The sequence below is a fragment of the Tachysurus vachellii genome, chromosome 2, assembly GCF_030014155.1.
Source record: "Tachysurus vachellii isolate PV-2020 chromosome 2, HZAU_Pvac_v1, whole genome shotgun sequence".
Classification (NCBI taxonomy): Eukaryota; Metazoa; Chordata; class Actinopteri; order Siluriformes; family Bagridae; genus Tachysurus; species Tachysurus vachellii.
This window is the reverse complement of record NC_083461.1, coordinates 10429806-10446893: the sequence shown is the minus strand read 5'-3', so window position 1 is coordinate 10446893 and position 17088 is coordinate 10429806.

Genomic DNA, 17088 nt, shown 5'->3' with positions numbered 1-17088 from the left:
TAGGCAATTATCAAGACACCCCCAATAAAGGAGTAGTTCTGCAGGTGGTGACCACAGACCACTTCTCAGTTCCTATGCTTTCTGGCTGAAGTTTTGGTCACTTTTGAATGCTGGCGGTGCTTTCACTCTAGTGGTAGCTTGAGACGGAGTCTACAACCCACACAAGTGGCTCAGGTAGTGCAGCTCATCCAGGATGGCACATCAATGGGAGCTGTGGCAAGAAGGTTTGCTGTGTCTGTCAGCGTAGTGTCCAGAGCAGGCCAGTACATCAGGAGACGCGGAGAAGGCCGTAGGAGGACAACAACCCAGCAGTAGGACCGCTACCTCCGCCTTTGTGCAAGGAGGAACAGGAGGCGCACCGCCAGAGCCCTGCAAAAGTACCTCCAGCAGGCCACAAATGTGCATATGTCTGCTCAAACGGTCAGAAACAGATTCCATGAGGGTGGTATGAGGGCCCGACATCCACAGGTGGGGGGTGTGCTTACAGCCCAACACCGGGCAGGACGTTTGGCATTTGCCAGAGAACACCAAGATTGGCAAATTTGCCACTGGTGCCCTGTGCTTTTCACTGGGTTCCTCCTAATGCAAGACAATGCTAGACCTCATGTGGCTGGAGTGTGTCAGCAGTTCCTGCAAGACGAAGGCATTGATGCTATGGACTGGCCCACCCGCTCCCAAGACCTGACCTACTGACCTACCCACCCGCTCACAAGACCTACTGAGCCTCATTTTGACTTTTTCCACGTCAATTTTGAGTGTGACTCCAAATCCAGACCTCCATGGGTTAATACATTTGATTTTCATTATAATTTTTGTGTGATTTTGTTGTCAGCACATTCAACTATGTAAAGAACAAAGTATTTAATTAGACTATTTCATTATTTCAGATCTAGGATGTGTTGCTTAAGTGTTCCCTTTATTTTTTTGAGCAGTGTGTGTAGATATATATATATATATATATACGTTTGAGCAGACACATGCACATTTGTGGCCTACTGGAGGTAATTTTGCAAAGAGAGAGAGAGAGAGAGAAAGAGAGAGAGAGATACTATAGATAGATAGATAGCTAGATAGCTAGCTAGCTAGCTAGCTAGATAGATAGATAGATAGATAGATAGATAGATAGATAGATAGATAGATAGATAGATAGATAGATAGATAGATAGATAGATAGATAGATAGATAGATAGATAGATAGATAGATAGATAGATAGATAGATAGATAGATAGAAAGATGGATAATTAGAAAGATTTATAGCTATTGGATTAACCCTTGGGACTTACATGGTATTCGCAGGGGTATTATCTTAAAAATATTTAGTAGCTAAAAGCTGTAAATTATTTAATATTAACAGGGAAGATAATAATAAAAGGTCAGAAATTGTAATGGGGATAGTTGTGGAGTGTAAATACATTGATAACATGTGACAGAACAGCACTGTGTAAATGAACCTTGAGATTTGGTTACTTTTGGATGTAATGACTCAGAGATGCAGATATTTAAATAAACCCAGTCGAAGTCCCAGCTTTTTGGGATGTAGTCATTAGCTTCTTGTGGGTTTTGTTTGGACTAAATGAATCCTAGTTTGTGGCTAAGACAGGTGTCAAAACACAGGCAGAGAATATTATACCTGGAGAGTCCATAAACATTAGATGGTGAAACAGGTGAGGGTCAAAACCATGAAGAACAACAATACAGCAAAACTCAGAACATAGCTTAAATTTAATGAGACAATAAATTTATGGGAATACTAACTTAAGTACTATGATGTAACAGGGTATGCATAGACAAACTAATCAAGTGTGAAACCTTGTTGTGATAGAAAATTCAACATGCACTGATTTGTCCAATCAATTACAAACTGTTGAAATTATTTACATTTACATTATTTACTGTCCAGTGTCACCCAAATGAGGATGGGTTCCCTTCTGAGCCTGGTTCCTCTTAAGGTTTTTTCCTCATTTGATCTCAGGGAGTTTTTCCTTGCCACCGTTAGCGACTTGCACAGACACTTCATTTTAAACTTTAAACTTTTTATTTTGTTTCTATACTTACATAAAGCTGCTTTGAGATAATGTGAATTGTTAAAAGTGCTATACAATTAAATTGAATTGAACTGAATTGAATTGAAGGGGGCACGGTCGCTTAGTGGTTAGAACGTTCGCCCCACACCTCCAGGGTTGGGGGTTCGATTCCTGCCTCCGCCTTGTGTGTGTGGAGTTTGCATGATCTCCCCGTGCCTCGGGGGTTTCCTCCGGGTACTTCGGCTTCCTCCCCGGTCCAAAGACATGCATGGTAGGTTGATTGGCATCTCTGGAAAATTGTCTGTAGTGTGTGAGTGTATGAGTGAATGAGAGTGTGTGTGCCCTGCGATGGGTTGGCACTCCGTCCAGGGTGTATCCTGCCTTGATGCCCGATGACGCCTGAGATAGGCACAGGCTCCCCGTGACCAGAGAATAGTTCGGATAAGCGGTAGAAGATGAGTGAGTGAGTGAATTGAATTGAAGTGAATTAAAGTGAATTGATGAGGGAAATTTGTGCCACATATGATCATTTTCCCAGAATTTCTTACTTAGCAGCAAAGTTTGTGGTTAACATTATGGTTATGGATATGGCCTTAAACACCTTCCAGTGCACTTACAATACTACTTGATGAGATGACTAATTATACATTAAACAAACTGGTGAGAGTGATGGCTGCACATATGCTACACACACTCAGAAGAAAGAGTGAACCGCCGTAATATCATCCCTCCCACACAAAGAGCACAGACAATTTTGCTATCTTGGATTCCCAACCACGGATGGCTGTGGCACTGAATTCCAATAAGCAATCTCCTGATGATGGGTGAACGTTTTCCTGTTGCACGACTCAGAAGCCTGTTTTTCACTGTGATTGTGTTGTTGATCGGTCACTGTATTGTTGACTGTCAGCTATGAACTGCATCAGTATCATATGCGTAATTATGGGAGGGAAAAAAATTACAGCATGGATAACTTTGTTTACTAAAATCTCACTTCAAAAATAAAAGTCTGAGAGTAATTAAATAAGCAAACAAATAAACATCTTGTGAATTTTGCTTCTACAGCAGGAAATTTTTGTGATTATGTGGTTTGTTCTTCCCACCCTGCAAAGGTGGACTGGCCGGTGTTCAGTAATGGCTGATGTCTCCTACAGTACATGTTCACTCATATTCCTGCTTCATGCCCAGTGTTCCAAGGATAGACTTCACAACCCTGAGCAGGATAAAGCATTTACTGAAGATGAATGAATGAATAAAAATGGATGGATGGATGAACGCATGAACGAAGGAATCTATGTTTTTGTACTTACAGTATGTGTTATCTACAAGAAAGCCTTCTTACTCTCTCTCTCTCTCTCTCTCTCTCTCTCTCTCTCTCTCTCTCTCTGTATATATATATATATATATATATATATATATATATATATATATATATATATATATATATATATATATATACTGTTCAAAATTGGAGTTATCAATTATCAGTTTTTAGGTTTGATTTGGCAACATACAATTATATATTTTTAAAGCTTATTGACACTGGAGTGTTTGTGAGCTTTGAGTTCATGTTCTTTGAGTTTTTTTCCTCAGTAATAGGAAGCATGTTAATCACCAGGAAACACAAGGAGACTTGTGGTAATCACGTTTACTACACATGCAGCAGAAAGACGAGAGGTTGAAAAACACCAGAGTATGGCTATAAAGAAGAAAGTGAAAGAGCCATGATTCAGTCATCGCCCCTTGACGCCGAGATCACATTATGCTCATGCCCAAAGTGACCTTTTGATGAAGATTAACATGGCATACCTCCTCAGCTAATTCAGTTAGTCATTCTGACACAGCATTGATCATTGGGGAATAGAGCTATTGAGATGTTGCCAGGGCAGCAGTGTGGATAGCAAACATCATAGAGCACAAGTACTCTAATGAGAGAGAGACACATAGAGAGAGAGAAAGAGAGGGAGAGAGAAAAAGAGAGAGAGAGAGATAGAGAGTGAGACAGAGAGAGAGGGAGGCTGAGATGGCTAAGTGCACTTAAAATGGCTGCTTTGATACATTACGTCGGATAAACCTATAGCTGTAGATTCACATAGAGTCGAGGACACAATTCATAAAAATAAGAAAACATTAGCATTCAGTATGCTGATATACAGTATGATATGCTTTATTATGCTTTATTAATGCTTTATCCTGCTCAGGGTTGCAATAGATTCATCTTAAATATGGGGAGAAAAACATCACTGAGCCTGGAAAAAGATCATGTATGAATTGTGTGTAATGTTATTTCATACAAATATTTCTGCCCCATTTTCTTAAAGGAGACGCCATACATTTTAAGGTTTACCATCTCAGTGCACATGCAAAAATGCTAAATACCTTTACTACTAACATGCTGAATATCTGCCGCCTGCTAAATACGCTTTTATTGTTTTGATGTTAACTTTATCACTGCACTGAAAAAGCCTAGCAGGCTGCTACACACAGAGAGAAGCAGTGCATGTGTAGCACAATGAGGGCCAGCAGGAAAGGGGATTTATCTCACTTCTTCTTTCTCGATCGTTTCTTTCTTGCTATGTCAGCTGAATTAACTCTGAGCGAAAGAGCAGTATGTGCATTTATCTTTAACAAATTGTGCTCTTTGCATTAAGCATTTCATTTTCTTAAGAATTATCTGCGAAACTAAAAGCTGCCTGTGCTAATTTATTTTTTCTGCCACTGCCTTTTTCACAGGAGTAATAATACTACAGTTAAATTTCTTTACAGCAGCTCACCATGATTGTAGGATGGAACAGACCAAATAAATAAAACAAAAAATAAATAAATACATGAATAAATATATAAATTTATAATCTGGACTGTTGGATACATGACGTCTGTGCTAGCAAAATATCGGATTGCACAGAAATGAATATCGCTTACAGAAAAGTCACACAGTTGACTCATGAAGTGAACATTACAGTATGTGTATTTTAGCCTGTAATGTATAACAAATCTTTCATGTTTGTACTTCATATGCTTTTATTTTCACCATATTATTCTGTCAAATGATTCACTGTAATTTTTCATAGGATTCATAATTTTTTTCACATGTAGTGCAGTTGGTTATATTTTCCTCTTGATTACGTGTTACTCATTTACTCTTACGTGTATAACATGATCATGTGTGTGATTTTTCCACGAGAACTTGAAATCGATTTCATCTTTTCATTAACAAACCATAGAGCAGTTGATCCGACTCATGTGACAGTAAGAAGTGGGTGTTAATTTAATCAACTTTTCCATCGTACTGGTGTTTAGATTAGTGCTGTAGCATGTTGCTCGGTAATTGGCATGCTGGTGTATTTGGCTGTTGTGATGCTGTGTTCCTGAGAACGCACAGTGTGATGCAGTGTAGACTGTTGTGCTGGCAGGGCTAGACAGGCCAGCAGGGCACAGACAGCTTCAGCAGCACAGACTTACAGGGGCCACGCTTATCCTCCATGGGGCCACACTGCTGTTTGAAGCTAAGAGAAAGTAGCAGCAGTTCAGATCCGAGAAGGGAGGGTTCTATTATCTCGGCATGCTGCATTATCTGGGGGAAGTGCGAATGCTGACATTTCTGTACGAATCTCTCTGACTAGAAGCAATCCAAATGGCGTGTCTTACCCACTGAGCTTTGTGCTTGTGAGACATTGCATGTGGGAGTTTCGACGTTCAGCTATTTTTGCGCTTCGGGTTAGCATTTGAGGACTTTTTGAATGCTTGTGTCTGAGGGTTTTGTGTGTTTGCATATGGACGCGGATGTGTGTGTGTTTGTGTGTGTGCACCTTTGAGATTTTGCAGCATATGGAGTTGCACCTCTAGAGGATACCAAACACCTGATCCGCACTATGAGCAGAGCTCAGGGAGGAGCGTTAGCCTTCTCTCTGCCCTGTACTTTTACTTTCATCCTGCAAATTACCTTGATATGTAGCTCAAAGGTCTCAGGTTACCTTTTTGCCTTTAAGCAAAATTTATTCCCAGAAAGATATCAACAAACAAGCCCATTCTGTGGGGTAAAAAAATTTAAATATTAAACTAGCAAAAATAATACTAGCTATTTTCATTTGCTGTTGTTCAATATGCTGGTAATAATCATCAGCCATTTTGAATACATGCTGTAATTAAACGATAATTACACTCACTTAAGGTTTCTAGTGGATGTGCACCTTTGCTCTTGTGCTTCAATGGCCTTGAATTTGGCAGTGCTCTTGGGAAGTGATCTAACTAAATGTGATTAATGGAATGTTACCTGGGTTCAGAAGGTGGGGGAGTTGGGGGAGGTTGAGGAGGCGACGATGCTACTGTAGTCCCTGTTCTCTTTAGTTATCTTCACAGGCAATAGTACAGTAAATCTCCCAGTAAATCTCCCTCTTTTCAGTGACCCACATGGTTTTCACACCTCATAAAAAGGGTGGCAGAATTAACAAGTTGTTTTTCTCTAAAGTACTGTGCATTAGATGTGTAAAGTGTATCAGATTCCAAAAGTTATATCAAAACATTACTTAAATTCAGAGGCAGGTTTTGCACATGCTTAAGACAATTTTGACTACACCGCATTCAGACCTTCGAAATTCACACCTCTGATTTTTTTTTTTTGGAGTAGAAGTCTTCAAGAATGGGTTTTCAATACCCACTAGACATCACTCCTAAACTAAAAAAAAAACAAAAAACAAAAAACAAAAACGAATAATAATAATAAATATCAGGGATAGAAAATGCAGAATAAAAAAATAAGATTATAAAAAAAGAACATGACAAAATGCAGCATTAAAGACACAATTTAACGAATGAAGAATAATAAAGATAACATGATATATAAATCAGAAAATAGAAATAAGCAGGGAAATAAATTTCTAATGGTAGTAAATCTTCACTATATTGCTGCATGAGCAGCCCTAGTTGTAATTGTCACACACTTAACAATACTCTCATTATTTAGCAGCTCATAAAATAGCCCTTATGAAGTACATCTGTTATTTACCATTTTATTTTTATTATTTTCGTATAAATGCAATACCCAAAACATGAATTTCAGTCAGATATTTTGTAGTTAAAAGTGTAGATGTATAGTGGTGCACATAAATTGTGCATTAATCCAAGGTCAGAATTGCTAGTAAATGAAAAAATTCTCTTTAATCAAACTCCACCCTGTGTGCGTGATTATTGCATAACGTGTAGTTATGCCCCAGGTTTGAATGCCAATTTCTTGTCGATAGACAGCATGGATTTGTGCATTAGCTCACAATGAAATCACATATGCGTATACCACATTCCCCTGGCTCTAGCTTTGCTGTGCTGCTTGGCTGAGTTTGGCCCTAATTAAGCTTTTTAAAGTAAATACTCTTGCACTGTTGCATTCTGGCTGCTGGTACAGCTCATTGCGGGTGATTGTGCTTATATCCCTGGGTTGAGAGAGAAAAGTCGAGCTCACACTTTCATTACTTTCTCATTTGTTGATTTTCCCCCACGGCCCTGTGTGACGGCTGCTGCTGAAAGAGCTTAGGAAGCCATTTCTATGCCTAATTAAGACAGACACTTGCAACACAGCACCCATTTATTACCCCCCCAAAATGCTGTGGGGTTACCCATACATACACATGGGTCTGCAGACCTGCTGTTGCTTGCTCAGGCCTTTTTTTGCAATGTTGATATGCTGGAAATAAACTGCAAAGCTTCTGCTTTGCACATCACATAGCATTGCCTTGTGGACTGCATTCATTACTAATGAATACTCCTCAATAATAGAGAGAAACTAGATCCAGCCCATTAATTTCTGCTCTAAAAGTGGCAGCTTCATTAGGATAGAAGAAATGTAAAGTTTGGAGAAGCTGTAGATACGTCAAACCCTTGGAGATTATGAAAAGCTCTTCATGTCTGTGCCTGGAGAGGATTATGCCAGTAATGCTGTTGTTATGGTAATGATGAGCACATTTTAAAATAAAGACCACTGGGCTTCTATCCTGCAGTAAGGTGTGTTTCTAACTGATGAGCTTCTGTAGGTTTACTGTATGTCTCTATGTGTCTGTGTTTGTGTGTGTGTGTGTGTGCGTGTGTGTGTGTGTGTGTGTGTGTGTGTGTGTGTGCACGTGCCAGCTTTTCCACTTGCTTATTCATTTTGATCATTTGCTAATAAGCTCCTCGGGAACATGATTCATTTAAAAACTGTAACAATTAATACAAGCAGGAACCGACTATGTTTTACTGACATTTTTTTGTACAGCTTGAAAAAGTGTCATTCTTTAATTAATAAAGACACTATAAAATGAATAAAACAGACAATAATCAGTCTCTGGGTGAAATGACACCACACTGTTGTGATTCTTATAACATGACATCCCGAAGTATTTTAGTCCTCACATATTCTTCTTCAATTAAGCTTCAAATTCAGCTTTTTTTAAAATGCTTGTCACTTTTTTCCTATCACTACTTTTTCTGATGCCATTTTGCATAACAAGGCCCAGATTTTCTAAGATAAAAAGAAATGACAAGCTTTAATTTGTATGTACAGTGGGATAAAGTGTGTGCAGGAGCTGAATTTTTTAAGGCAAATTACTGTATGTCATGTCTAATGTCAGAGGAGCAAACAGAAAGAAATGAGGTTTTGGGGTATTTGCTCTTATAAGCTGTAATGACTTCAATTTTCTTTTTAAAAAAGATCTTAAAGAACACTAAATGTTGCACAGCACAGAATAGGCAGTGAGATTCATCAAATAAATAGCTTGCATACAATGTGTGTGCACAATAAAAAAGTGTGTGCTCTGTTCTTTCTGTGCTAGTATTAAGTCTTTATTTTTTTAGAAACGTTTTTTAGAAAGTTTTGTGACACTGAGATAGCATTATCCACCTAAAAAAAGGATTCTCATTACTAAAAAAAGTCTATGTAACTGGCAGAAACATAATAGTTGTCCTCTGGTTACACTCATATTGTAAGGACTCTGCGCGGACTCTGGCCACGTGCATCTGTTTATGTTTCTCGTCATGTGTCTGCCCCGCCTTCGTCTGCTCCTCCCCATCATCACACCTGATCCTTATTGTGTCATTGTCTTCTTGTATTTAACTGTGCCGCGTTGCTTCGTGCAGCGCGGCATCTACTGTGATTTGTCCTGTCTAGTCTGCGTCCTGTTTCATGTTTTCAGTTATTAAACCCTATTTTTGATTTATGCTATCCTGCGTTTGGGTCCGCTCTGTTTCCCGGCGTTACACATATGCTCACACAATTTCCATTTCCACAGAGACACACCTACTAAGTTTATTTGTACTTGTGTCATGGTTATGCTGAAATTGGCACATTAGGCATCAGCCCCTGAACGTCACATTTCTCACACAACACTCGGCATGTTTCCTCATCAGCACACCTATTTAACATCTGTTTTTTGTGTACACCATTGTCATGTTTCTGCTGATGTTGTTTGTTGCTTTGTCTTCCAGAGCCTCGCTCGCAGTCCTTTCAGTATATTTTTCTGTTCTTAAAATAGTGTGCATCCGCCTCAACCCTGTCATATCGACGCCACCTTGTATTATGCATTTTAGACTAAAATGCCCCAAAACTAAACAGATAAAAAAGGCATGTTATTTTGCTCATGTGAATAACACAGTCCTCCATAGATCATGTACGTATATTAACTGGATGTGTTTTAAAGGCTACTGCAGTGTGATATAGTATAAAAATAAAAATAATCGCATGGCAGATTTAAGATTTTAATTGATGTATTTTTTATAAGTCACTCCCTTTGGGATATTATACACCCCTCGGTCAACTGAAAACGTGCCACAAGCCCTAATTTCACTGAAGGTGCTTATTATTAACAGAGCAGATACAGCTGGTTTCTAGTAATTTCTCTCTTCCTATTTGTTTGTTTCTCTCTTACTATATCTCTCTCTGTCTCTTTCTATGCTTCTGTGTGTTAAAATGTCTGAGCTGGGCATTTCTCACTGATATAGAGAACTGCCTAGGCTTTGACACTGAATGGATGCACAGGCATGGCCTCTTTATTAACCTTTCCTTTTAACTGAACCAGTCTCTTCACACCAAGCCACTTCTCTTATCGAACATACGGCACAACAGAGATTAAGGACACAAAGAAAAATCAGTCAAGGGAAATGGATGTGTGTGACACAGGGCTGTGTTAAGAAAGAGAGCTGTTACTTGAATTTAATACTTTTAAAAATGCACATTAAATAAGCTGAAGTTGTAAAAAAAAAAAAAATTAGAGGTTAGCTTATCCTCTAAAGCATGGGCACATTTTATTTACAGGAGAACACATTGAATTAACTGAAACATTAGCATTACTTTATTTAGATTATAAGTCTAGGTAGTGATTTATAAGCATGATAAAAATGCTTGTGTTCAAAGGCAGTGGAATGGATGTTATTAAAAAAAACATGTTTAACATCTTTATTAATGAAAAAACTAGCAACCTTGAAGCCATGAAATGAAAGCGTGTAAGTTTTAATAATCTAAATGGTTTAATGGAAGAACTTCCATTGCCTAAATACTGACTCATCTGTTTAACTTCACATCACCATCTCTTATACTGTAGTTGTCACTTGCTTCCCTTTAATAAATGCTGTTTCTGGACCCTTAATATAAAGACTTTCAATTTGTTCATTTTCTTTTCCTTTTTCTAGTACAGGTCGTGTTGGCAGCAGGCTGAGAGGCTCTCAATCCTTGACCATGGATTTCAGCTCCTCCTGAGTGATCTCTAGATTTAACCAAGCCAACTGTGAGATATCAGCTCTCTTCAGCAGGTTCTGGGTCTGTCTCTAGATTTCATACCTACTGGACATGTCTGATACAAGTCTAACAAGAACCAACCAGGAGGCATTGCTGTAAGTGCCCAAACCACCTCAGCTCTCAGTAGGTGTAAAGAAATAAAACATTTTAATTGTTTGGGAAATATGCACATGCAATTGAATATATTTACCCATTGTTAGCTTTATTTTTGTCACCATCTTTTGCTTGATTTTGGAATTTCACTGTAAAATACAGCTTTCTTAATGAATACATAGAAGAAAGAAAAGTCATTATTAAGATATTAGCTGCTTGCATGTGTTGTATAAAAGCATTGTGATGTGCGATGATTGTAAATAGAGTGTTAAAGTCAGTGTACTAATCAATAATTAGCCCTCACGTTATGTAATTGTTAAATCAGTTAACATTTATAATATAATGTAATTATATATTTATATTATTTCTGAGATAATGTCTAATACATGACCCCTATACAGACATGCTACCAATTCTTTAAGCCATACAGGATGGTTAATAATGAATGTCAGTTTTATTTTTATTCGTGTTGTTAAATAATCAGGCTCCGAACTGGCACAACAGAAACATTTTCTTTCTGCTGTCACTAGGATGTGATTTTGAATTCTAGTGTCTGAGGGCCACATTCATTTACACCTGTCCAGTTTCATCTGAAATGCGTCCCAGACCACCTCCTGAAGTGGTTTGAATGATCGGATTTATATCCGTCTCGAAAACGTTTCGGAGGGCATTTAGACCTGGTCTTTTTATGATCTATCCGATCACAGAAAACGCATGAAGTGACCAGGTGTAAAAAGCCTCTGCGTGTCAGATCAAACCAGTCAGCAAACTCCATTTCCCAGAACACAAACATGGCCACCCTGGACTGGATTTGTTTTACTGCTGGCTCACAAGGTTAAGAGTCTGGGTTGTTGATTTTGCTGACCCTGCGCTCTGTCCTCAACTTTCAAAGTTGGGATATGTTCAATTCAAGTTTTTTCAATTCAAGTTTATTTGTATAGTGCTTTTTTACAATTGACATTGTCTCATAGCAGCTTTACAGAGCATAAACATAGAACAAAAGGTTAACATAAAGAATAATATAAAAATTAATAGAATACAAAATTCAATATTAATATTAGAGATATTTAAATGTTTTTTTATTTATCCCCAATGAGCAAGTCTGAGGTGACTCAGGCAGCAGTGGCAAGGAAAAACTCCCTTAGATGGTAAAGGAAGAAACCTTGAGAGGAACCAGACTCAAAGGGGAACCCATCCTCATATGGGTGACACTGGAGGGTGTGATTATAAATATACAGTCTGACAAATGTTGTATTGATGCAAAAGATCACATGGAGTTTGTATATGTAAAAAAAGAATTTTACTCTGCTGCAATGTATATGCAACAAAAATAAAGGCTTCTATTCTACCCACTGCTAGGCCTCTGCTACAGTACATAAGGATCAGTACATGTGTGTAGTATGAACACAATCCAGACACATTACGTCCGCCATGTTGACATTTTCGTGTGACCTACTGTGCCATGATAACTGCAATAACCGTAACTGTTTTTTTTCTGGTTTAAACCTTCAACAAGTTAAGAGTTTACTGAGGTTAACTGCTTAAGACAAGGAACAACTTTAAATACCCATAGCACTTAAAAAGAGCCTTTTTGATTCTAAGAGCTCTTCTGCACCAGCCCCATTGCCTTATGGGATAGCACAGAGTGCACTGGCTCCATTTTGCAGAATCTTGGCGGAAGCAGTCGATCATTCAGGTGTTTCTTGGCTGTTATTTTATGAATACTGAGAATTCAGATGTATTCCTCTACTGGGTAGTAGAGATATTCACACACAGCTTCTCACTCATCATGATTTTGCAGTGTGTATGCTCAGCAGACCTGTGTTTCTGACATCACCCTGCCTATACCACAAATATCCTGCTTTGACCTTTACTTTGATCCTTGTTTTTTTGTACTTTGCCTTGCCTTGTATATCCTGTTTACTTATTGCCTGACCCAAGCCAGTTTTTGATGTTGACTCTGCCTAGCGTTTTGGATTGTTTGCTCTGGTTGTCATTAAAGCTGAGTCTCCTACAACTGCATCCATCTCAGTCTCCATTACATGACACCGGGAGTCAAGGGAGCAAAATTGGCCATGCTTTCTGTGTTAGGAAGGATGGCATACTCACTCTATCTTGTCAGTCATGACAACGCTACCCAATCGAGAGTGTCTGTATGCAGAATAGATAGAATAGTGTAGTATTTTACTCAGAGTGTCTTATGCTGCCTTGTGACACAGCGTCATCATGTATAGACATCTGCCACGTCATCACGTATAGACGTCTGTAGGGTGGATCTGAATAAATGTATTTCCTCAGAAAAAAATGTGCTATGAAGGGTTTGTATGCCACACTTCAGTCAGGGTTTCTTTTCCTTCTGTTTGGCATCTCTTAAAGGATATTACTCACATGCTGTGTTTTTAATCTCTAAGCTGAACTAACAAGCCCTGTAAAAACAATCATTACCCACCATGTACAGATATTTAACTAATGCTTGCAAAACAGACGAAATGCAGCAGGAACCGAGTATAGATGATATATGTGGAGGATTTGAATACACAATTAATTATCCTCAGTCTTTCAGCTGAAAGTGTTTCTCTTTTGCTTTTTGTGTGCCACGTTGCAACGAGGAGAGAATGTGAGAACGGTTAACTGGTATAGATTTAAATGACGCTGTTTCCTCATTTGTATTCCTGACACGGACACACACACGTTCAGTTGGAGACGTGCACCACACACTCACTGCCTTGTTTCTGTCTGATGATTAGCTTCTCGACAAAGAAATACACAAAATAATCCTCTGATCATTCCCCTTACACTCACAACACTCACATGTTGATACACACACAATTACTCAGGAACAACTTGTCTGTTGCATTAAACAGGCAAAAAAACAACAACAACAATAACATTATTACCATTATGCACAACAATTTCCAAAGGGATTATTCATTTAGAAGCCTGTGATATTTGCATTTTGTATGCAAAGAAAAGATAATAAATTGTTTGAATGTGAAAGCAGTTGCTTGAATTCCATTTTTACCTTGGAGTAGTGCTGCATATGAATCACTGTGAAATCTATTCAGAGGGTAAAATAGCGCTCAACAGTCCCTGTCATACAGGGCTGGCATCAGTTTTTGCCCGAGGGACACCTACTTTCAGTTCTGGGCTAAATACATTAGAATAATATAATGTAGAAATAAAGTAACCTGCTGGTTAAGTAACCTGTGCTTGGGCTTTGTTAAGTAAACAGTGCTTAAGTACAAGCAAAGAAAATGAACATGCACAATTTATATACAATACACAAAATATAGAATATAGAATCATGCAGCTTTGGAATGGTAGTTTAAAGACAGAGCAACAGAATGCAAATGTTTAAAGACCATGTCATGAAGTAAGTACAGCACATTGATTAATAAGGTATTGTGTTATTCATTAGTGGAAATGTTTACACCTTCATTCAGTTTCTCTTCCGCTTCCCCTACAAAGGGCTGCAGGGAGTCTGGAACCAGGGAACTCACAAGGAGGGCAACACTGAGTGCCAGCACATTACAAATTACAGTCACACGCAATCATTTGCACATTACATACAATTTAGAGACGCGAATCTGCAACACATGACGATACCTTAACACACGTAGGAAAACCCTGAAGCACATGGAGCACATGCAAACTCTGCATTCACCGGACAGAGCTGAGAATTAGTCCCCCAACCCTGAAGGTATGATACAAGCATGCTAACCATTAAGCCACCATAGAAAAGTAGGTGTTTTTGCATTTATTAATATTTAATTTAGTCAGCCACCAATTGTGCAAGTTCTCCCACTTAAAAAGATGAGAGAGGACCCCAAACCCCAGCACTGCCAAGGCTCTTAGTCCTCTCTGCTTTAGGGTCACAGTGTCATGGTGCTCTGTCCCCATCATTTTCATCATAGGTACACTTGTTATATACCCTTTGTTGGCAATGACAGAGGTCAAACGTTTTCTGTAAGTCTCCACAAGGTTTTTACACACAATGTTGCTGGTAGTTTGGCCCATTCCTCCATGCAGATCTCCTCTAGAGCAGTGATGTTCTGGAGCATGGTGTGTAGAGCTGGGGATTGTAGTTTGTTTGTAGGTTTGTGTGTTCTCAGAATTTGGGGTCAAATACTTTTTTGCCCCACTGTATATACACGTATATTAGCTTATTGAGTTCTTACATGCATTGGGCAGTAGGTGTTGATTAAATCTTTATCTCCAATCTTCAAGGCAAGTGTTCTAATATGCTCCAGAATGTATTTTAATATATTTTCTATAATGGCATGACAGTATAACAAATGCTATAAATTGACTACTGTATATTTGACATTTATGAAGGGAAACTACGTATAAGTTATTTGAGATAATGCTGTTTCTTTAAGCTCCCAGCAGTGGGGAAGAATTCATGGCAGAGGGTTTTGCGGTTTATCAGTTATGTGAAATGCTGCATTTTTTTGTCTTATTAACTTCAAGAGAAGAAAGCTCTTCACGAGAAGAAAGAGAAGGTCTAATGAAGTTACGACAGTTTATTATAAACTAATTTGGTTCAAAGACGTTCCACACTTTTAAACGTGCTTTTGAATTGGCATAAAGTACGCGAGGCAGATCTTAAAGGTAAATATGTTATGTTGAGAGTGAGGGCTGTGAGTGATATAGTATTAATTGCTTATGTGATTGAATTTTAATGATTATTTGGTGACGGTGTTAAATGTTACTCTGTACAACAACATTTTGATCTATGATCACTTTACACACTATTCTGTATATAATTAGTTTTATAAGTAGCTTTTCTCAACATAAGATTTAAGATAAAATCTCTCTAACAGACATTAAACTGTCTGCAAACTTTATTTATATCATTAACTTTAATCCGAGTACTGACTCCAACTGACATAAGGTTTTATGGTTCAGGCATCATGAATAATGATCATAATTTAAAACTATTGATTTAGATACTAGTACATACTTAATCATGTACTCTTATTACAAACGGTTACCATTTAAATGTAAGTCGTTATGTGCCAATAAATGCTTATTGTAAGTATTATTAAATATTATACTGTATAATAGCATGATTGTATAATATTCTTCAGTAGTTATATATCATGGTATACTTGTATGGAAAAATATTTCTAGATGTTATCAATGCCATGAAAGATGCTATAATACCAGGTGGAAATGGCAGACCACAGAATTTCTGCACTGTTGAACACTAATCCTTCTATTCTTTTAAGGCGTTCTCCTGTATTTGATTTTGTTAATCAGTGTCTCTAAACACAATTATTTAAATCTTGCCCTAATGTTGCAGTGTTAATTGTCTTTTAATGTCAATATCTGTAGTAAAATTTAAGGTGTAAGAAGATTACCGGATTTTGCTATTATCATGTTTGAATTTTCCATACTATTTTATAATAATTGGACTATAATTAACCATTTGGAATAAAGATGTAAACGCAGACTACACTGTTGGCAACTTTCTAGTTAAATCTGCAAAATAAAGCTATTTAACTGAGATTACCTAGCAAGTGAAAATAAATAGTTTTATTCATTCATTCATTCATCTTCTACCGCTTATCCGAACTACCTCGGGTAACGGGGAGCCTGTGCCTATCTCAGGCGTCATCGGGCATCAAGGCGGGATACACCCTGGACGGAATGCCAACCCATTGCAGGGCACACGCACTCACTCATACACTCACGCAATCACACACTAGGGACAATTTTCCAGAGATTAAATAGTTTTATCCTTAAGATTTTAAGTTTGCATATGATTGAATAGTAAAATAGTAATAAAGAAACAAAAAGAAAAAGTAACAGTATATATGTATGGATTAATGTAACAGACCATTTTTCATACAAAAAAAGTTTAATGGGTTGAAAAAAATAATTTAAATGTCCTTGTGCTTGCAAGAAATTTTTTTTTAAAAAAAAAGGTGTTTTAAAATGCTCAGTAAAACCCACCAGGTCATTGCCAGTTTTATCTATAGCCGCAAACTTGTCTTTCAGCCAATTATTCTATAACATGTTTATATTATCGTAGTATAAAAATCTCTGGAGATATTAAAGACATTTTATGAAGATTATCTATTAACTCCATGTTTTAGATTAGGAAAATAAACTGAGGAATCAAAAATAATTATTTCTGATTATGAATTTCTGTTGGCTAAATTAAAGATCCCAAACAGTTACATCAAACACTGTAGACTCTGTTGTTG